At 42.2% G+C, this 20,533-nt stretch overlaps 1 protein-coding gene across 5 annotated transcripts in view; it reads right to left on the bottom strand.

Moving 5' to 3' along the window:
- The window catches only part of AFF2 (ALF transcription elongation factor 2), a 400,790-nt gene that overhangs the window by 64,398 nt on the left and 315,859 nt on the right, over nt 1-20,533 (bottom strand). The gene's annotated exons all lie outside the window — the stretch shown is intronic.

Raw genomic sequence — 20,533 nt, 5'->3', positions numbered from 1 at the left:
GACAGAAAAAGCCATAACCACAAATTGGTTTGCAATTTTCCTCTTTCTTCCCAGCAAGCCCTGTATGGTTATATTATGAACCTTGCTTCAAACTGCTTCTGACTTTTATGATCCTTTTGTGATCTAAATGGCTATCTCATAAGATATTCCACTGCAGCTTCTTTTTCAATTGCTTTTACTGTGAAATGGCATTCTGGAGATTTCTGGGGACCATTTCACACTCTTACGGTATTGATTTGCTAAACCTGATGATAGGTTTATATTTAAGATACAGTCTAGTATATGAACAAAGTGTAAAGCTTATGAAGAACAGATCCAATACTTTCAATAACCCCATCTTCTCGAAGGGGTTTGCCTCTAAAGTGGGTTAGCGCTTTATACAACACATTTCAGTACAGAATACTCCATGTGCTGCATTTCTAATTGTCGTGGACTGTTTACATTAAATTGAATTATGGTGACAAAACCCGAAAACACTGCAGTTGAGCCACTCAGTCACTCTTACCCTTCCAAAAGCAGATACAGAGGGCTACTTGAGTGCATAAGTTAATAAGCCTGGCTCAGACTTGGGTGTCACACCAGTTCCAAATTCAGGTCCAAACACCAGCTGGACGAATGTAGATGATCATATGAGGATCTGGGTGCCCCATTTATGCTGTCCCTGGTTAAAATCTGGATTTATTAAGATCAACATATCAAAACAGGATGACAAATGTTGGTACGAAAATAACCCTGCCCATCTATATGCTTATGCTTGCATGTGCAGTTAGCACTGCGAATGCACATATGCATTTCCATGCACAATGACAAAACCTGCATTGAGACACGTAAAAATGTACGTGAACTTTTCTTCTCCGTTCTGGCCTTCCTATATGGGGGTTGGGAGGGGAATATTCCTCTGCATATGTCCCCAGAAGATGTATGGGGTTTGAGGCTACAAGCTTGCACTGGTCCCTACAATGTCCCAATCATCATAGGGGGCTTACGATTTGGAGTCACCTTGTAGCCATCTTCAAGGCAGATGTATGTAAAAACACAGCAGAAATCTTTCTCAGCAGGAAAACGTGTCCTTAAGACAGCATTATTAATATTACTATGGTCATTCCTTTGGATTAGTTTCACTGAAATTAATGGATTGAAACACGTGGCTGAGTAAAAGAGGAAGAAAAATAAATAGGGAACCAGGATTCTGCCACAACATTTACAGGTGTTTTTCCATTCTTCAGCCAGGAACAAGGGAAAAACCAAATATCCTCCTGAAAGAGCCTGAGAGATCAAGCCTAGGACGATTTGCTTCGGAACGTGAGGGGTACAGCAAGAACACTAAAAATGCCAGCAGTATTATACGTACAACTCAACATGGGCTCCCATTAGGAAATGGGTAACCAGGATCTAGAACAGTTATTAAAAGCCCATTTGAATTTAAAATAAATACATATATATATAAAGATCATTTGACTTCTGCCAAGAAAGGAAAACAAATGCACTTGAATGTATGACAAAAGTGATTGCATTTTATCTGTATACATTCCTGTTTTATTCTTGAAGTGAGTGAGTGAGTTTTGGAATATGTGCATGAATGATGATCTGATTGCATATGACTGTTGAGTGAAGTCTGGACAAATTGCTTGTTGATATTAAACAAATGAAGAAATTCCTCTAGCCATCTCTGGGATAAGTGAGGATAACGCAAGTTAAAGCTGACCAGGGTCAGCCTAACTCACACAACAACATTCTTGGTGTATGCTTGTTTTTTGGTCCAACAGAACAGCTGACTCCTCTTGCTTTTGGCTACTACTGTCTTTTTTTTTTTTTTTTTTGCAAGCCCCCTATTGCTTTTCTAAGATCTGCTCCACTTGTGGAAATGTCAGGCAGAGCAGGGTGAAATTTTTGCATCTTACCCTGGACTAGTCTCAGGGCAAAATGGGAAACCGTGCACCCATATGCACAGAAGTGCGAGAGAAAAGAATAGTGAGTGGTGCAAAAAAATGTACAACAGGCAATAGTTTATGAGACTCATATGCATTAGGTTAGCAGAGAGACCATTAGAACGGCAGAGCCTTTAATTGTTGCTTGTGGGATGTTGAAATGTGCTGTGCTGATTTTTACACATTTCTGTGGTCTGTGAATGAAAACTGTATTTGCACAAAAAACGTTGAAAAGTTCCTTCCTCAATAAACTCCACCGACCAACTCTGAAAGACATGTGGCCGTTTTACGATTTTAAAAGGGCTGATGATTTTTGAATGGAATCCATTGCTGGTAACATACTTTGCCGACATCCTCACCATTGCTATCATAGTGTTTTTATTGTAGGAATATACTTGTTACCCCAAATGCAGAACCTAGGAAGAGACGATGCCTGCTTAGCAGAGCCCACAAACTTAATGAACAAAGCAAACAAAGGAGTTAACCATTCTTCCCATTTTACAGAGGGGCAAGTGAGACTTAAAGAGATTCAGTGACGTGCAAAGCCACAGGCAGATCCTAATGTTCTAACCATGAGATCAACTTTCTTCTCCGCGGAGATCCTTGAGAAAGGGATAGGTGTTGCATCTGTGTTTCTGAAGACCTTATCTTCAGAAACACCCCAAAATATCTACAAATACTCTGAGAATAAGGCCCCTGGCCGGTGTTACACTCAAGATGTGATTAACCAGTTAAAACATGTCGTTAGTAGTAACTTGGCCGCATGTTCCTTCAATTAACAGCGTGATAAAACAGGGAATAAGCCACAACATTTTTACACAAAATTTGTGATAACCAGGATCCTAGTTTTCTGTCCAACCCCCCCCTCCAAATTCTCTGCTAAAAAAACCATAATAATCTGGTTTTTTCTGCGGTGACCCCCCCCCCCCCCCCCCCCCGCCCCAACCCTAATAGGCCAAGAGGCTCCAGTGGCATCCCCAACCCTTGCTGCTGATTGGCCAAGAGGTCTGCTATTTATTTGACCCTGCCCCTCACTGCTGACCGGCAGAGAGGAGCAGGGCTGCATGTCCAGCACCCCGCCTCGAGCAATCAGTGGTGCAGGGATGGAGGGGGGGGTGCATCTTGCCTGCATCCCTGCGTGCTGGCTTCTTCCCCACCAAAGGCTGCTGCAGGGGCCATGGGAACCGCTGGCTCCCACTGGGGTGGCCGGCATTTTATTTTTAGCAAGTTTTTTCTTTTCCGGTGATTCTAAAGATTCTCTGTTAACACACAAATCCGCGTTTTTCGGTGACAAAAGGATTTCTAGGATCCCTGGTGATAGCTTTGTGGCCAGTTCCCATCGTGCCTTAAACTGAACGTGTGGCCAGCACTGATCAGCTGGCTGGAGCCCTTGGCTCCAGTGCACTCCCATGCCTGGGAGTGCATGGAGCCCAGGCTCCCCAATGTGATAAAATGGGATCTGATCGGCGATCCCAGCAATTGTGCCTTCTGCCATGCTACACATCAACTGGACATCCATCCGCGGACTACATTTGCTTTAGACTCATCAGGAAATGCTTCCGTTAAGTGATGATCCTTTGCTTGCTTTCTTCAGGAAATGGTATGGTAAGTCACACCACCTGAGGGGCTGGCCTTGCATTTTTCCACTAGACAATTATATAATGAACCAGGAGCCTACTATACCAGAACAGAGGGTACGACTTGCCCGGTTCCTGAGAACACCATGCTGGGAGCCAGGGCCATAAAATACACACAGTCTTTAATGACAGCAACTTATTTCTGACTACCAATTTACAAACACCGCTTAACACTTCAAATAATTAACAATTACTGGAGTCTATCTTCCTTGACTCTTTGTCTGGCTATCCAGTCCAAATGCTGCCTTTTTACGCTGTAGCAAACCCCACTGTAATTGTGCTTCTTAAAACAAATGAAAGTAGGCACAGCACAAAAAAAAAAAAAAAAATCATTTAAGGTTAAAAACTTTATGTAAATACGCTGAGAGGAGATTGAACAAATCCAAAGTACACATGACTATTTTTCTATGGATATTCTAGATAAACATTAGGAACACAAGGACTATTTTTTTAACGTTGGTATCAGTATCAAAAGACTGGAAAATCTTAAAACACTGCAAGACCATCTGTGCCTGCTAGCAACTGCCAAATTCTCAACTGCGGTTCTTTCCCTGCTAATTCTACATTTTCATGATAGATTAATGGGCACCATTTCTCCAGAATAAATAAATGTCGAAGGCCTGCCTTCCCCCTTTACCCTGCCTCATCGTTTTCCTGATTTCCACCAGACCACTGAACACATTAATGCAAGCGAGCCACTGTTTGATTTCAGAAATGATTGCATTCAATGGTGAATGAATGCTTGGTGTCACCAATTTCTTTACAGACCAAATGCCTTTGAAGTTATAAAAAAAAAAAAAAGGAGAATTCTAGCGAGCAAACAATCTGGATATATTAAAAAAAAAGTTAAGGGCTTTTCTTTGCCTTCCCTGACTTATATTTAACCTGTGTGCAGAAACACATATAGATATTTTATACACATTACTCATATTTCACCGTGTGTGTTCATCTTGTTACTTCTTTTGAGAGGCATTTTAGACCCATGTATTTAGATTTTTAGCTTGCTAATTCATACCAGCCAGTCTAAAATTATAGGGTTTGGAACAGTTACAGAGTCAAAGCTTTACATACAGCTAAGAGCAAAATCCTGTGCTGTAGATGGTAAAACTTCACTAACTCACAACTTGCTAAACTCAGCACTCTAACACTTGTGTGCCCACACACACACATGCTCAAACTCGGTCTTCAAAGGCTTAATAGCATCATCACATCCTAATGAGGCCATGTAATGTTGCAATTACATTCACTCAACAAAATACATCACAGTGGATGTACTGTCACATACGTATAACAACATTAATGTATAAACGTCTTACTACGTAAATGAAGCATGTTCCGTCATACGTTAACTTAGATTTTTTTTTTGGTGCCCATTCACCGGATGCAAACTCAAGGCAAGCTGTAAATAATAATATTAAAGATGATTCTTTAAAAAGAAGAGCCGTCCCTTTTGCTTTATGTTTGCTTTCCACATTCAGAATGGCTCCAGGTTTGGCTACGAGGGTTACGCTGATAAAGCCATTGGTGCAATCACTGACATATCTTATTCAAAACGATATTATCCTGGCATGTGATAGCTAAAAAATGCCTACAAGTGGGCACCCCAGTGGCTAAACATGAAGCATACACAGTTTCTAGATTTCTGGGGGAGAGGCAGCAAAATATTTGCTAATATCTGAAATGTGACAGAAAAGCACTTTAGAGTTCACTGTCTTTCTCAATACTCTCCCTCTTCTCTTACTGCTTGCGACTCGCATGAACTGCCTAATTCCAAGAGATGAAAAGAAGAGGACCGTGGGAGCTCATGTGGAATATGAGGACTACTGCTTTAATGTCCTATGATGTACTCAACTGATATGTGCTATATGTGCTTTACACTGGGAGTTAAGTTAGCAATGACAAGGTGAAATTAATCCAAATGCAAGTGAAAAGATCGAGCAAAACAGATGAACAAACAAACCCCTCTTCCAAACAAGAAGCTTTTCTGGCTCTTCATTGGCGTGTGCGTGTGTGTAACTCTGGTGCTTTTAACGCAGTTCCTCCTTATTCTGCAAGGCGAGCAGAATTGAGCCCAATCTATCTTAAGCTCCAAGGTCTATTACAGAGGCTCTGATTCAGGAAATGACTTAAGCACATGATTAATGGGGCTCGATGGGACTTAAGCGCATGCTTAAGCGCTTTTCTGAATAGGGACACCTTCCTAAAGAACATTTATGGCTTTTCCAAACTTGAATGGGTCTAAAGTGACAGGCACTGAACCAGCTAATGTGGAAGAAGTTGGAGAAATAATATATTCGGTCTAAGGAAAATGTTGACGGCACCTGCTAGTTCATGCACCAAGTAGCAATGTCATTGGTTTGAAGAGAATTGTTTATTCAGCCTCCAACCCACAAGAAATGTATCAGGGCACGGGGGTTGCAAAAAACCCAAATGTACCACAGAAAGCAGTTTTAAAAAATTAAAATATTATAACATGGAGGTCCCCAGTTTATCTGAGATTTTACGAGGGGGAAAAAAAGCTTGCCTCCTTTGAGTAGACGCTATTTACAGGTGCTGCAATGAAAATTCTAATTTTGTGCTCTAATGAACACAAAACGATCCATAGTCAACCTTGGCAAAACTTATAATGACTGTGTAATTGAAGTGACTTTGTCACATTAAAAAATATTTCACAAAATTGTAGGAAACTGCCAAGAAATAAAATCTTGGGCTGGGCAGCCTGGGCTATGTGGCACACAGAGCCCTACTGTCTTCCTGTTCAGCAAGGGTGATGCTCAGAGAGCCGTGACACATTTGTATGCAATCACTTCTCTTCCAGGGTGTTTGGGCTAATTGCAGACTTGCCCGCAATACCTCATCATAAGCACTACGACGCAGACTTTATTTTTCAAAGCAATGCTTCCATTGTCATTTATCTGCTATGAGTTGTGTGGGAGAGATGGAAGGCTTTGACTATATTTGATGCTCTTTTCTATGAGTGTCATGAGGACATGTCACACACTGCACTTAGGTCATGTTAACTGCACATAAAATGTGAGCGTCCATGCATTGAAGCAGTAAAACATGTGCTAAGTGAAATCATATTGTAGCAAAGTCATGACTTTCCACAGGCAAAATATCTCTAGACTGGGGCCAGTTCAAGACTCCCTTGTGATGTTAGGGCTAGGACCAATAATCAGCTCATAGCCAGTCCCAGCTCTGGCACCATGCTGGAGCCAGTGGCCCCACAGATCCAGCGGCAGGTATGGATACAATGGCAGGAATGGCACCCTCTCCCAGGCTCAGCTCCAAGTATGGATCCGTACTTCTCCTAGGCTCAGCTCCCTGCATCTCCCTCCACCAGCAGCAGAGATCTTGCTTGTCCCGGTGTGCCAGGAACAGATACTTCTGGGCTGGGCAGTGCTGGGAGGTCATGGGCTCTGGGCATGGGGGTGGCACATCCTCACCGGCAGGCATGTGAGCTATGGAGCCCAGTGCTGGGGTTAGTTTCTGGGTGACGGGCATAGCCAGACCGGGCTGAGATTGTAGTGGGCATTATCATGGGGCTGCTTAGAACATGTTCTACCTTTTAATACAGCTTGGTAAAGCTTACTACAGCTCAGGTGCAACATGTGCTAAGTGCCCCTAATAAGGTTTCCAGTGCAAATGTTTAAGGAGAAAGGGGGTATTTGGGAAGACCTCTGCCATTATGGGACTTTCAGGGCATGGCAGTTCTCATATGGGGTCACTCTTGATATAAGAGTGACCTATGGCACTGGCCATAGGTAGCAACTGCACTAATGATATCAGCATTATCACTGATCTTGCTGGCAGAAAGGAGAGGACAATAGGGAAGCCTTCAGCTTTTGTGGCAAGTTAGAAAACAGAAAGCCAACCACCAATGGCTGGATGTAGGGAGGGTCCATCAGGCACAAGAGCTGTCCAGGAAAGTAGGTAAACTAGACAACACCAAGATCCCTTTAATTATTAAGTCAAACAGGAATTCATATTGTATAGACATTAATTGAGCTGGGATCTATTTCTTGTCTAGCAGATTTAGCTCTTGTCTCACTTTAGCTTCTCTTCCAAACCTGGCCTCTTCCCTTGTGGATCACTCCTTTTTTCATTGGCTTCCCACTGCTTTATAAGCAACCTCTTCCCCTACCAACTGTGCTGATGTCCCTGCTTCCTTTCTGCTTTTCCCGTGGGATCCCTGGAGGGAGCACATCCTCCTAGCTAGCTCCCCTCATTTCCTTGATACCTGCTACCCCTTCATTCCCTGCTGCATCTTCATTAAGACTACCTGAGCTCTCCATATCTGGACACGTACCTATCAAGAAATTGGGCTTTTCAACGCCAGTTTTGTGCTTTTAAAACCTGTCCCTTCTTCTCAGCATCTCCTGGTTGCTGCTTCTCTTTTAGGAATGAGCTCCAGCCTTTCCCTTTATATACGTCTCTTGGTTGTTAATGGTAGGAAGGATAAAAGTGTAAATGCCAGCTCACGAGAGAGGTGACTAGCAGCAGGGGCTGGCAGAAAAGTCTGCATTGAAGTAGGGTTGATGGGTAGAAGGGGGAACACTGGCCATGTGGAGGAGAGGATACAACAGAAGAAGTCCAAAGCATGTAGCAGGGAGTACAGAAGAAGAGATCAGGGAAGACAGAGTATCGTGGATGTGGTGAATCAAATGTGGAGCTTTCCACTTCCCAGTGCATTCACACCTTGCTCCTGAAGCACCATGCGGTGTGTTGGTGGAGTGGCTAATTGATCTTGCTAAATGAAGCTCTGCCAAACATTGCCCCCTAGTCAGCCTACATGTAAATGGTTACCAGGTCATTCAGGTTGGAGAATCAAAGGCAGTTGGATATATTACCCTCATCACACCCTTGGGTGAACTGGCTACAGTGGCGCATCTTAACCACAATACTCAATAGGCCACTAGATTCAGGCAGGTCTGTGACTTCCATAGGACGTGTCTACATGTGCGTTAATGCACCTTTTCTAATGCACATTAAATGTAGTACCTCCAAGGTGAGGTATTAAATTAATGCACATCAGGCTGCCCTAAATGTACAGTAGCACATTTGCACAGTTTTAAAGTGATGCTTAATGCGCAGTAGACTATTTTACTGCACATTACTGTAATGTCATGTTTTTACGTGATGCTTTAATGCATGGTAAAATAGTCTACTACCCATTAAAGCACGCATGTAGATGTGCCCACAGAAATACAATAATATTTAACATGGCAAAATACCAATGTAGAAATGGGCAAATTAAGATTCAAGGGCCAAAGTCTCCTGTGTTGTAGCTGCAAAGGCTGATAATTTACCTTTTAATGGGGCTGCTTCAGTTCCAACTGTGAGAACACAAATATTTTCTATTTATTACTTAGCACAGTAATGACTCCAGCAAGCTTCTGGGTCACTCCTGTACAGACTGCCAATATCACCCCCAAGTGAAATGCTAAATCTTTTTTTCCTGAGTATTCTTCAGTGATTTTGACTTGGACCAGGGACCTAAGATCCTTGAAAAAAATATTTTCTCCCCATTTTTCTATGCTACAATTTTTTTTTTCCAGGGAGCAGTATTTTGCAAGACTTCTCACAATGCTCTTTCACTTGAAAGACAAATCTGATTCGACATGAAGTTCCATTATGAAGAAACTGTTACATGCGATGACACTGGTTATTGAAAATTGAAATGAAGTGAGAGGAAGCTAACACCAACTTGTATGAAATTCTGCTGTCTTTGAATGACACAAGGAACTCAATATATCTAATCATCAAAGTGATGCCCATTGGGAACTGAACTACAGTTGCGTTGCAGAAGGTTGCTACTTGATTGCTAAACCCAAAAGTGCTAAGCCATATGCCACTTATTTCTGTGTCTAAATAGCTTACTATGATTGATAGTAGGGATGCCTGTACTCATCACGGTGAAATAACAATAATCAAGGCAAGAGGAATTAGCAAACAGCGTATATGAATTCTACAGTCCTGATTTTTACCCACCTTGATTCCTAGAGTTTTATCTAATTTAATTTTTTTCCCTCTTGGGATAAGTCACACCATGCATTAGAGCACCTTGAAGTTTCACCGCGATACTGGCATTAGTGCAATTTCACGTAGAATTTTCTAATGTAGCTTTTTTTCTCCCCTTCCTGTCCGTGTGTGGTCAGAGGAGCTTGATCGCTGAGGGCTTGGTATCGGCCCGGAGCGTGACAATTCTCGCCGATCTCTTTATGAAGATTTTGTTGTTGTTGTTGCCTTCGTGTGGCTTGACAATCCCTTTGATTTTTTTCCCCACTTACCTGTCTGTACGAATCAGTCTTTTCCTAATGCTTCTCCAGCCTCTATGCAGGCAAAGTCATTTCAAGGTCAGGCGAGAGCCCTCCTGCATGGGCTCTCTGGGTGTCCCTCCTCCCAGCTGGAGGCTAAATGCGCTCTGTTTACAATATGCTCGGTTTCCACTTGACAGGGCCTGGAAGCCAGTGTGTATAGCTGAACGTAGGTCCCTTAGTTAGTGCACAGTGCTGTCAAGATATAGCCCACTTCTATAATTAAAGAGCCAACAAGCTGGCAGGGTCTGATGGATGAGGCAATACTTGAATAAGCATTACATCTGTAATGTGAGAGTTACATGACTCAATAAGACCTCAACACACAACAGAAAGTAAAATCAGCTTCGACATCACAAGCACCCCCCGCTCCCGCCCCTCATATGCTAATCCCTTCTTTCATCCCTGATCTTTGCTAGTCATATAGTATTATGTAAAAGTGGTTTGCACTAACCACCCTTAAAGTAATATCTGCAGCCTCCCTGCCACTATTAATAAAAATATTTAATGCTCTTGTTAGGAGACGCAATTCGATTACTGAACTGTTATCCAACAAGTCCCGAAAACAATTCAAAGTAAATTTCCCTAATATGTCTATTTTTCTATCCTGCCAGAAGGGTTGCTAATGAATTTGCTGCTTGAATGCACAGACAGATTGGGAACTATAACTGTGCTGGCCTGGGCAACATGGCACTGGCACCAAAAACCCATTTGTACCCATACAAAGTTTCCTCTAGAGTATGCCTTTCATCCAGAGGTGATTTTCCAATAAAATCAGCCTCGATTATTGCAAGCGCAGGAGCAATCCCTGAGGGAGTATATCAGGCAATTCAATACTAGGAAATGTTGTACTAGGCAAAATTAACCTTGTAGCAGTGTTATTTCCTGAAACATTATCTAGTTTTTGCCTTTCTTTTGTATTCATCGATCCTAAATGACTAGGAATTTTTTTTTTTTGCCGTGTCTCTCATTTAGTATCAAAAAGATATTTTTTTCTGTTTGTACTGAAAAATAGGTGCACGGAATAGATCTAGGTTTTCTTTTGAGTCACTTAAATTACTGCCAAAGTATGCTGCATTTGCTGCATAAGAGGTACTTGGCTCTTAGACATATAAAATGCTATGACATTGAAGACCATTTTTATTCTGAGACACTTCAGTGTATTCAAAGGAAAAGAATTAAATATGCCACAACCCAGCAGCAGCCATGAAAATTGATCTGCCTTTCTCTCTCCTTCTGGTGTAAATCAGGAATCACTCAGATCAGACTAATTGCTTAGCCAGTGGTGCTCTGAAGGGGAAAGGACTGGCAGGAGACAGTGGTTGAGGAGGAGTGTGCCCTGGAAAGGCTGGATCCTTAGCTGGCTACACTGCTTACACCAGCTGGGGATCTGGCCCTCTCTTCATCAATTTGGTGTTGGTTGTTTTGTTTAAGCCTCTTAACTGAACTCAAAAACACTGTGTTTTTTAGCATGCGTTTTGGGGAAAAAAAATACAGGTAGTTGGAAAACATCTGTGATTTACTGCAGGAAGGAACAAGGGTGCTCAAATTAAGCATAAGTCATTTAAATACAATAATATTGGCCAGCATTTATACCAGCTGCCCTAAGTATACATGTTCTGCTCTAGCTCTTTGCCCACCTAGCTATCTAAACTAGCGACTGGCACTTCCTAATGTGAGCATTTGTAAGACGAAAGGCGTTGGATACTACCCTGGGCGGTTCCACTGAAACCAGTACCACTCACGGTAGCAAGCCCACAAGTCAGTAAGTAGTTTCAGGACAGAGCTATCTATCCAGGGCCATCCCTAGGGTAGGGTGAATTGGGGTGACCGTCCGGGGCGCCGCGCTTTGGGCACCCTGCGGAGCTGGGTGGAGCAGCTGCGGCGCCCCCCTCCAGGCCTGCCTGGAGCTGTAGTCTCAGCCCTGTGCCGTGGAAGAAGAACGGAGATCCTCCTCCCCCCTGTTTGCGGGGTACCACGGCCCCATGCAGTATTAAGGGGGCCCCGCACAGGCTGATTTGCTCCAGGCCCCGCACCCGCCTAGGGTCGGCTCTCAATACATCATCTGGAATTTAGGGTCACCTGTGCCTTATAGGACTGAAAAGTAATGTGTTACTAAGTTGCTAGACCAAACCCTGTCTATTTGCAACGTGATCAGCGAGACTGCGAGAGCATCTAATGAAGTGAGCTCTTGCTCACAAAAGTTTATGTAGCTCTGATTCAATCAGTCCATAAGATGGTTCTCTACCCTGCCCTTGGCCCCTCCTGGTTACTAGCAGAGTTGTAGAAATAATGAATTTTTAAGCCCACTGGACAAAACTGATAAAAAAACCAACCCATGTTCACCTTAAATGACCTCCCATCCTCTTTGGGGGAGGAAGGGGAAGAGGATTGGGGCAAAAATGCATCTCAGGTGGAATGAAATGTTTCATTTGACTGGAAACGAGACCCTGTGGTTTGTTTGGGTTTCTTTTTAAAAAAACTTTTTTTTTTTTTAAACATTAAATTTAGTCTTGAAAAAAGTTTCAAAATGAGTAACTAAAGCACTTTTATTTAAAAAGGTACAAAAAGGAAACATTTAGATTCTAGAATTTTTTTAAGGGTTTATTTTATTTTACTGGCCAAAATAATTCAATGCCATGAATCCATGAGTAGTTGCTGTCTAACCAAATTGACATTTTTCAGTAAATAAAATATCTGACCAAAAAACTGCATCCAGCTCTAGCCACTAGCCTGGATGCTCTAGCTCTAGCTGGGAGCCTGGATGCTACTATCTAATATCCACAGGCTGGGAGCTGCAGGTCTCCTTGTAGCTGAATAAGGCTAACAGTGTTCAGTACTGATGATATGAGATCAGATTCAAAACAGATCAGATGAATGAGCTCTCAGACTCTGTTCATCTCATTGTCTTGTAAGCAAATACTGTGCACTACACAAGACGTGGGGTAATTTAACCAGCAACTATAAATTATGCAATCAAGTCAGAAGTATTTCACTATAAAAATGTATTGCGTTCATCTGAAAAATGCGCACTCTCTCTAGGTACCTGTTGTGCTGGTAGCCGAAAACCTTAGTAAAGTGCAAACTGTTTTATATTTCGGGTCTTAGCCAGTGTGACTCATTTGTACAGTTTTAAGTCCAAACAAAATGCTAGTCAACTCAATTATAACTTATTACCACAGGCTACAGACTTTGAATACATCTTGTGGTTGGAACAGGACTGATTTACTGTTTTGGGTCCTGCCAGTCGTAATCATGCATCATTTGCCTAGAAATAAAAATAGCCCTATTGTGGTTACATTTTGGACTGATAAAAATATATCTAACAAGATATGCCAGAGGAACAAATTCCCAAAATAAAGGTAAAATATTACATCGAGTTAATATTTTATGTCGGAAGTGCTACATCTTTGAACTGCCACAATGACTTTGGACTAAAGCAAAAGGTACCGCAAGGAGAAAAAAAGATCTAAAGGAACAACTGAGCTCAGAAAAAACCACATGGGGATTGCTGAATTGTAGGAGCTTTGCCAGAGTCAAAATTTACATAAAAATCAGTATTTGGGGATTAGTGTGAGATAATCAAAAAGGATTTAATATGTGCATTTCTTTGCAAACAGTTTAAAAGTAGTGTCTCATAATCCATTCCCAACGCTAACCTTTAACTTGTAAGAATAAAATAATCCTTTGCAACATTTTCGGAGTCCACACTCCACTGATGAAAACTGCCACCCCCTCTGTGCAAGCCCCCAGAAACCAAGAGGAGAACATGTTGGTTTTCATGTAGAAATGAGTTCGGCCCTGTTCTGTAATGAGTGGCGTGTGTAGAGAGGGGCTTGGATCAAAGTGCATAAGCAGTGCCTTGACTACTTGTTTCAAGCAGTTTACCTACTTGTCCTTTTCTTTGTATAGCTTAATGAAGTCACGAACATGCTGATACTGGCTGGAATAGTTTTTAAAGAGAGGTCCCATTTCACGGTGGTCTTGGGAAGGAATGCTCCCTGCACACCCTGCCCACCCGCTCCTGCTCACACGAAGCATGTGTGTGTCCTGAAACTGTAGTGGGGCCACTCTGGTGGGTCTCTCTGTAGCTACCCTCAAGACAGCGGCTCTCGTATGGTTGAGAGAAGCAGGATGAGTTGCCTCTGGAGAAAATTCACTGCTCCACCTCCAGGTTTGGCTTGTGTCATTGCAAATGGGTGGGTGGAGTGGGCTTGGGAGCATCCCTCTCGGAGAACATTGTGCAAGTGGTGAAGATAGACCTGAAGGCTATTGCTAGGACTCAGTCCCTGTTGAGGTGTTTCTCTAAACCCATGATGGCAGGGTATGCAACAAGGACTAGACCACCTAGATATATGCTGCTCATATGCTCCTCTTCTTCTAAAACATCCATTCCTGTCACTCCTGGAGACAGGATACTGGGCTAGATGGACCACCGGCACTTCCTAGGCTCTAAATAGACTAACCAGCAGGACCAAGGTCTACTGATCTCCTTCTCTAATTGCTAAGCCACTGCATTTTGTTTGAGTTTTTATTATTGGGGATCTGAGCACCTTCACATGCTGGATGTAAAATATCCTTAAATATTTTAAGAATGGATTTCTTAAAGAGATGAATGTGGGCAGACAGCTTAGGGATTGTATTGGCATTTGGCAATTTAGTAACTAGATGGGAGTAGAGTCTAAAGAATAAAAGCAGGAAACTCAAACAGGTAGGGCTTAGCCAGCTACTCCAAAACTTTACTGGAAAGATAAGTGATTCTGGTATCTTTTTACTTTTTAATTGCTTGATTATAAATTTCCCAAAAGTGTTTATTTTTAGGAACCTGCTTCTATTAGCCCTACTATAACAATAGCACTTGGCCAATTTCCAGCTCTGTGGTTGCTAAACCGAAAACTATTTTATTCTGAACATTGTTTGCCTTTTTCTTCCTTTTTCATTTTTGTTAAATAAAGGGCAGGAACTTCCTTTAGTGCAAGAGCTCAGCAATCTATAAATGCAGGTACCATTGTTCTTCGATCCATATTGGTTGCTATGTGCCTGAGTCAACTGGGCAAAGCACAGCCCATTGGTTTATACTGGTGCCACTTGGGCACAATGATCTTTTCCTGGTTACCAAGAAACTCTAAATACAGTGTTCACTAACTGAGCCAGTGAGCCTGACCTGCTTGCCCTCCAGCTTTGAGACTCAATTGGAAAATGCACTAGCTCTGCCTGACTCGCCAAGAGCTCAGATCCTTCCCATGTTCTGTTAGGTCTGTCTGGGGGGGAAACAGGAGGTGCCATGCCAGCTGGTAAAACAAAAATATTTTTAAAATGTAGTCCACAGCCACTCCCATGCCATATGTAAGAGAATATGAAAGGACTACACAATATATCACTGCATTGGCAAATGAGAGGCCAGTTAATACGGCTACAGATCACATTTTACTGTACTGCAGTTTGTATTATAGTGTATTGGTTGGAAAAGAAAATCATACCAAGAAGTCAGACACCCTTACAGTTAGAAGATGAGCTCTTAGGGACAAGAAAGAACAATAAAGACCACCAGCTTTCTGATGAACAAGCTCAAGCAGGTCTTGGTAAGGATGGAAAGCAACTGATTTTGAAAATACATGGAACCTTTGAAAGCAATGGGACCTTAGCACTACATGTATCTTAAGCCTAAGTATCCGGACATCATTTAGACAAGAGCATAATTGAATTTATGCAAGTGTTTAGGGAAAAGTTTCTTTGCTGGCTTTCAACTGAAGATCTGCTCTAGCTGAGTCAACAGAAGGGTTAGGATAAGGAACACAGAAAGAAGTCAAAGACAAATTCTAACCTGGGGGAAATATTCATTGAAATGATCTGGCTACCATACTGTATGGTAATGGGTTATGGTAATGTGTGGCTTTCCATGATAAGCTTACATTTTTTATTTCATAAATATACTTCATCTTTTACAAAAACTTCTATCTGTAGCTTTCAACAAGAAACCTTAGCCAGGTGACCTCTTCATATGCCCATATTGTCCCAGAAATCTCTCTCGTATTCTGAAGTGCTTCCTTAGAGTAAGATCATACCCAATTCATGGGCAGAGGGGCAGTTCTGGATGCTGACTTCACCCTTCCATGTGGAAGGAATAAAGAGCTGTCCATCCTCACCTCTTCAACCTCACAGAGCTTAGACGTGGGTCTCCATTACCTCGCTATAGAATCGCCAGCATGGAAATGATTTTGCTTTAAGTGATGCTGGCTATGGAAATCCTTTCCACCACAGCCATTTTACGAGAGTAAGGGGGACTGCTACGCAGATCATGCATGGATCTCTGGGGACCCACCAGTTTAGCAGTCTATCAGTTTTTACTTTGCAGGCTCCTTTCCCTTGAGTAATGGACTCTCTTGAACCAAGACAGGTGACTTGACCAAGGATTGTTCTACAATCTGGGATCTCCTCCTTGCTTTGGAGTTGGCCAAAAATTAATCTGGAAGCAAGCTCTCCAAACAGAACCCCCATCTTAACCGTTGGGCAAGCTGGGCTTGGAGTCATAATAAACCCTACTGATTAATGTTAGTAGGATGCTCCAGAGCGTCCTCCTTCATCCTAGCGTGGCACATAAGCCAGAACCCTATCTGCTTTGAACGTGTCCCAATTTAATAATGGTTCTTGAATGCCCTCCTTTTAAAACTAGAAATCCTCCGCTGACTTTGGAAAAGTCACTTAAGCTGCTGTGGTTCTTGTTTCCGCATCTGAATAGTCGGATGCCAACACCTGCATATTTGACAAGGGTGGAATGAATGCAAGTGCACTGGCGTTTGTTAAGTACTTTGAGATTCATAGATAGCAAGGGGCTGGAAAGGGACCTTGGAAGATTATTGGGTCCAGCCCGCTGCACCAGGCAGGAAAGACAGTTGGGGTCAGGTGCTCCCCAGCAAGGTGACTGTCCAGTCGCCTCTTGAAGATTTCCAGGGTAGGCGATTGCACCGCCTCTGGAGGGAGCTTACTCCATAGTCTGGACACCCTGACTCTGAAGACGTTTTTCCTCATGTCAAGCCTGAAATGGTCTTCCAGGATTTTGTAGCCACTACTCCCAGTTTTGTCCTTGGACGCCCTGGTGAACAGTTGTTCACTGGGCCCTTGATGTACTCCCCTGATGTAGCGATAAGCTGCTACCAGGTCCCCTCTCAGCCTTCTCTTTTTCAGGCTGAAGAGTGCCAGGTCCCTCAGCCTTTCCTTGCGTAGCTTGCTGCGCAAGTCTCCGATCAGACGGGTGGCTCTTCTCTGGACTCTCTCAAGCTTGCCTACATCCTTGTTACAGTGCGGTGCCCAGAACTGGATGCAGTGCTCCAGCTGGGGTCTCACCGATGCTGAGTAAAGCAGAAGAATCAGTTCCTTGGTTTTGCTGGAGATGCACCAACTGATGCACGCCAGAGTATTATTTGCCCTGCTGGCTACAGCATTGCGCTGCCAGCGCACATTCATACAGCCATCTGTTATTACCCCCAGGTCCCTTTTGTTCGTGGGGCTGGTCAGTTTGGCGCTGCCAAGCCTGCAGGTGTGTTGGGGGTTGCTCGTCCCCAGACGGAGCACTTTACATTTCACCACACTGAACTTCACCTGGTTCCTGCTTTCTGCAAGCCTATCGCACATAGACGCCTTAATGAATGTTTCCAGGATTTTCCCTGGGATAGAAGTTAGGCTAAAGGCCTGTAGTTACCTGAGTCCTCCCTCTTCCCCTTCTTGAAGATGGGCACAACATTGGCCTTCTTTGGGTGCTTAGGGACCACTCTGGAGCGCCCCGAGTTTTGGACCTTAAAAGATTCTTAAAAGGAAGATGTCACAGAGACCTTTTATGCCCCATACAGTTTTTAGGATACTGGCTTTATTTGTAAGACTGGATGAGTGACACTGCCTTTATATTTGTTTAAATGGCAAAAACAGTCCTTTTCCTATTGGAAGAAGAATCTATTCAACACTGAGAGGTGCTCAAATATTACATTAACATGGGGCCATGTGCATAACTGGTCTAGATAAAAGAGGCATTTTTGGTGTTTTAAACAGTAGCTACACTGTTTCCACTGGAAAAAAAAAATCAATTATGCAGGCACAGTGACTTCTTTTCATATATTTTCAGTATGGTTATTTATAGAAAGGTGCTGGATGATACAACGAATGCATAAAGATGAGTTCCTCTTGAGGTACTCTGCTTCCACACAGCACTTTCCTGTATGCAACATGCCTGACTGAAAGCTTCTTCAGGCTGTTCAAGAGGGAGAAAATATTCCAGTGGACTAAACGTGGCTACCGCCTGCACACACTTAGCCACTGAAGGTGTTCACTCCAGCTTGTTAAACGCCTCCGAACACAAGCAAGAACCTTGACATGCCTATAAGACTTCAGGGTGGGAGCTGTTGTTTTTCTCAGAAAGTTCAAGAACACGAAATGGATGGGGTAGAATTTATGGGGGGCAGCCAACTTCCACGTCGATCCATGTTTTACTATGTAAAAAATGCTTCTGAATTCTACCAGTGGTGCCCACGTTGCTGAATATGAAAAGAACAGCATCGATAACATAAGTGACTATAAAGAAGCAGATAATTTCCTTGCAATTCTTCATCACAAGTCTCCTAAACACCAAATACCAGGCCTCAATATTAGGCATTCTTAAAATGTGATATTTAAAAATGAATGATTTCTGAATCAGGTTCTGGGAAATAGGAACAAAGTCTTTAAAATATAAAATCAGGGAACTTTTTTTACACTAATGAAAACGGGAAATATTTTTTACATACATTCATACACATACAGCTACATACATATATAGTATAGTACTATATATGTGTATATACCTATACCTATATATATATAGGTATGCATATACCTATAGCTATACTTATACACTCCCCATACTTACATATATATGTGTGTATATATATGTGTGTGTATGTATGTGTATATATATACTCACACGTATATAGTGCTATACTATATATATATATATATATATGAAGATGTGTGTGTGTGTATACACACACACACACACACACACACACACATCTTTATATCAACAGATGTCAACCGCAGTTAGATTCAACCCAACTTATTAGTGCATGGCTTTTAGCCAAAAGCAATTCACATTTGCAGAAGTGTACTATCACATATGTCTTAATAACAGAAATGTGTTTTTAAAAATGTATGTGATAAGTCACATATGGTAGAAGGAAGCTGCACAGCTTTCAGCCCTTGTGACAATGGAAGCTACTAACTTTATTTTGTGTAGCTGAAGAACATTAAAATTCAAGTGAAATTCTCTTTGACATTTGAAAGCTACAGAAGCGACAGCATTAAAAGCTAGACAAGTCTCTGCTGTGCTAAGTGTAGCTGCCATGCTTATACTAATACAATCTATATCTATTACAGTTATCTTAAGGACACCATTTTTAGCCTTGCCCTCAGAGGTACTGTTTTAGGGCAAAAACACTGCCATATACAGGTACATTAAGGACTAACATTTCATTGAAAAATACTACGCAGAACTTCGAGCTCTTCTATATGCAGAGTGTAATTAATATGTATAATGGACTCCCTAGGGTACTAATTGAAGCTGCAGCCATGAACATATTCAAAGGCAAGTTAAACAAGCAGTTGGGGAAAACATGACAGGGTGAAGTATACACATGTAGGTGGAGAGAGCTAGACTGGCCATCTGGCCTTTTTCCATCCCAAAATGTTGCTATATTTTTCAGGTCCTGGAAAGCAGTGATTTCATTTAAAACATGGAAACAAATAGTTTCAAGGAGTAGGTTGTACATACTTAATTAAGGAAGGGTCTGATTCTTTGCTAGGGTAAACTGGAGCAGGACCACTCAGTGGCGTGGTCCCACTGATACTAGCAGAGGCTCTGGTGTAATATCTTTTTTATAAATTAATGAATGAATAATTATATTATGTGGGAGCCTCGCAATCCTTTCCCTGATCCCACGGCAGCTGAACTCACTGACTTCCTTTACACAATCTATCATATGACCATGAGATAGCATGGACTTTCAATCCAGTTTGGGACGCATTTCAATTTACATTGGAATGGACGATTCCGTGAGCGATCGAGTCTCTCTTAGTATCTATTCTTTATTTTCATCAGATGAAATTAAACAGAAACAGAGGCTGCCTCACACATTGTATACCTCTTCTGATCAGCGTTCACACAAATTTTGCACTTGCTAAATTACTATTCCAGGTGGCATGTAAGAGAGACTCAGGGCTGAAGGTGTCTCGTTCTATCCCTAAGTACAGCCATTCATGAGTGCTTCCAGAGCTTGTCTCTAGAAATCCAACAGCCACTTGGAATAAGGTCATTCTGTTTTCCAAAAGCCCTCATAATCAGCAAAGTACTATGAAAATAAGAGAATTTTCATTGGCTACAACCGGATCATACAACTCCTAGGGACTTAGTCAAACTACAAGGATCATCTGCTTTTGTCACTGGAGAGCACTGAAGCTGGAGTGTATGTTGTTTAAGCCGAGAAAAGCAACTACTGATTGTTATTACCCTTAATTGAAAACCTCTTTTTTTCTGAGAACTAGGGTATCTTTATAGCAACTTTCTTAATTCAACGAGAGTGCAGAACGTTTTCACTAGTGCCTTAAGATTTAAGAAAATCTCATAAAA

The sequence above is a fragment of the Crocodylus siamensis genome, chromosome 8 (assembly GCF_052110815.1).
Source record: "Crocodylus siamensis isolate JL-2025a chromosome 8, ASM5211081v1, whole genome shotgun sequence".
Classification (NCBI taxonomy): Eukaryota; Metazoa; Chordata; order Crocodylia; family Crocodylidae; genus Crocodylus; species Crocodylus siamensis.
Note: the sequence above shows the minus strand (reverse complement) of the source record. Positions and strands in the feature narration are given on the sequence as shown.